Source organism: Choloepus didactylus, chromosome 16 (genome assembly GCF_015220235.1).
Source record: "Choloepus didactylus isolate mChoDid1 chromosome 16, mChoDid1.pri, whole genome shotgun sequence".
Lineage (NCBI taxonomy): Eukaryota > Metazoa > Chordata > Mammalia > Pilosa > Megalonychidae > Choloepus > Choloepus didactylus.
In genome coordinates, this window is record NC_051322.1 from 26434825 (window position 1) to 26438147 (window position 3323).

Consider the following 3323-nt stretch of genomic DNA (forward strand, 5'->3'; position numbering starts at 1 on the left):
TGATGTCAGTTTTGTTAAGCTCCACTAAGGCTCTCTGAGTCCCTCTGGGGCATACTATTAGACTATTTGTAAATGCAGAAATAAACCCATTGAGCCATAGTGCATTGGTTTATCACTGAGGTGTAGAAACTGATGAAAATGAGCATTCCCTCAACCATCTTACATCCAACAGAGATTTTACTGGACTGAGTAGCAAACACCATGTCCAAGTCTTGAGTCAGCCCAGTGCTACCCTGAGGCTTCTATACACGATGTGAGCTTGTCACATCAAGTGCAGTTAATAGTTTTATACTCATCACCTACTATGTGTCCAACAGAGTTAAATACTGGGAGGTAGGTCTGAATAGAGCAATTTGATATCTACTAAGAGGAACATAAACGTAAGCTCCACGAAGATGCGGGTTGTTGACTCTTTTTGTTTTCTGATATATCTTCAATGTTGGATACATAGTAAACTCTCCATAATAAACATTGTCCTAAGTGAATCAAGAATATTGTTTTGGCTCAGCAAAGGTCATGGAGTGTCCACTGCCTTCCAAAAGTGTAAAGGTATTTTATAGCTGTTCTCCTTCAGCACCTGAGATTTTGGAAGCCATGGGTGTTGAATTGGAAGAAACTGGGTGGATGGTGTTTCTGTTAATCATTAGCACATGGAGTTTTAGGCATAGGGTGCTGTTGTGTTCTGGGGGTTGGGAGTAGATTGGGAGGGAGGTTGAGTTTGGATGATGTACAGGATGTGAGTGTTTTCCAGGCAGGCCCAAAGTGTGTTTCAGAATGCAGATGCATGGGATTGGAGGAGAATGCCACTAGGTGCCGAGTGTCCTCTGCCAGCATTCTGATAGGAGGCTGGCCAGCTTCGCCTGGTACCTTGAGCAGTGAGGGAATTACTTCTTCATAGGCAGATAATTTCCTTTTTGAACTGCTCCAATCATAGAAAATTCTTTGTTATACTGAGGTAAAACTTATACTTTTTAGTCGTAATCATATACCCCCAAAAGTACGTGTGACTATTTCTCTTTGTCTGTGATGGAATGGCATCATTTTTTAACATGAACATCATATCTTATTCCATCTCCCTTCTGTTGGACTTCTCACTAATAAAATAAACATTTGTAAATAATACTTCCTTGATCATGGGCTTCACATCGGCCATGATTTCCACGGAACTGTCTTTAGTGTTTCTCCACAGTCTCTAGTTTGTATTACTTTTTCTTTAAATTGAACTATACTTTCTATATAATAAAATGCAGTGATCTTAAGAACACAGTTTGAGTTTTAACAATAATATATACCTGTGCAATCACCACTCCAACCAAGAGAACATTTCCATCACCCCAGAAAATTCCCTCATGTTCCTTTCCAGACAACCCTCTTGGAGGCAACTGTTATTCTCAATTCTGTCACCATAGACTAGTTCTGCTTTTTCTTGAACTTCAGATGAGTGGCATCAAACAGTATGCACTCTGTTGTGTTGAGCTTCTTTTGTTCAACATGAAATTTGAGAGTCGTCCGTGTTCTTGCATGTGTCGGTAGTTTGTTCCTTTTTATTGCTGATTGGTGTTTCATGGTACAAATATCTGTTTTTCTCTCCTCTGTTGATGAGCATTTGGTGTATGCATTACTCTTTTTTTGGGGGGTGGTGGTGCTAACTGAATCCAACAAGTATTTATTGAGTGCCTATTATGTGCTAAGTATTGTTCCAGGTACTTGGGACACATCAGTGAACAAGGCAAAGATTCCTGCCCTCGTGGAGCTTACAGTCTAGTGATTATTGCCTCTTCACCTGCATGCTATCCGTGATCCTGGTCAAGCCTGTGTCTCTCTGTGCCTCAGTGTCCTCAAGTGCCTAATGGGGAAATAAGCAGGCCCAGCTCAGGTGTGGGTAATGGGCCTGGGGTACGGTAGAGGCCTGACAGGACACCCGCCCAAACCCACCACCCAGACAGGGCTGAAAGTTGATTTTTTGATAATAAAAATATATAAAAAATATATATTTATATAATAAATATATAAAAAGTAATCAAAAAGATACAATGGGGAAAGGGTGGAGAGAGCTGAGCTGGCTTCTCTGTTGTGCTGTGGTGGTGGTGGGAGGGCCCAGGCTGGCTACAGAAACTGCTGCTGCTGCTGCTGCTGTTTCTTGGTGGCTGCCTTGTTGGCAAGATCCTTGGCCTTCTCTGTAGCTGCCAGGGCAGTTTCCTTTGCCTTCTTGGCTTCCTTGGCTGTCTCCACAAATGTTTGGAAGGCGCCTCACCTTGCAGCTTGGCCAAGATGTATTCAAAACCCTTTATAGTCTTGGTCACATTGCTTTTAAACCGGGCCAGACCAAATTCCTGGACAGCCCTGGAGAGGCCAAATAAGCTAGAGGACACTCAGGCTTCCCAGCAGATTTCCGTCCAGCTGCTGTTATCAGAGTTCACACAGTAAACACATCGTTCTGCACCACCATCAGCCTGGTGTGGTTGATGTTCCAGGTGAAAGTGGTCATGGTCTGATTCTGTAGGTCCACAATAGAGTCCTCCTGATGTACCCCGAGTGAGCAACATTGGCAGGAAACAGTTGCTCGGCCCAGCGAGGCATCCTGTTGGTCTTGGTCAGGAGTCGCTGGGACAGGAGCTTCTGGTCAGGGGTCACCTCCCGGTGAACTGTGTCTTCCCTCAAGACATGTTTGCTATAAGGATCCAGGTACCACTGCCAGAAGGCATTGAACACTTGGTCCCAGGAACTCCAGAGCATGCTGTGGCCCAGGAAATAGTTCACCATCGTCCTGGCCGGAGCGTGCTCAGCACCCGTGCAGTATTACGGGTGCAGAGCCCGGGGGGCATGCGGAGGCCAGGCCGGGGTTCGTGCCCAACCCACAGCTGCCATGAGGACTTGTCCTCCCTGGCGCCACCTATGCATTACTCTTCACGTGAGATTTCCATAAGAGTCTGACTGGTGCCTAGTGGAAGAGTACTACTACTCCTTTGCTCTAGGGTCACGTTTCTTTTGTGCTAAGATTGCAGTAGTTACCGCAGTATCTTTACTGTGCTGTTTACATGATGATGGATCAGAAAGAGCACAGGTTTTACAAGACTGCTATAGGTTCAGATCCCAGCTCTGTCTCTTGTAATTTGTAGGATATCGGGGAAATTATTTTAGTCCCTGTACCTTTGTAAAATGGGAATAATGATAATGCCTATTTCTCTCCAGCCCGCCGTTAGGAGCATAAGACACTCAGTGAGCATAAGACATAGTTCACCGGGAGGTGACTCCCTGACCAAACCCGACTGTCTGGTTTCTTATTAAATTGCAGTCTATGAGAACATTCTATAATTTTGCCA

General features: G+C 44.7%; 1 pseudogene; it reads right to left on the reverse strand.

Moving 5' to 3' along the window:
• Positions 1 to 2106: 2106 nt before the first annotated feature.
• LOC119511810 lies at positions 2107 to 2763 on the reverse strand (annotated as a pseudogene).
• Between the last annotated feature and the right edge of the window lie 560 nt (positions 2764 to 3323).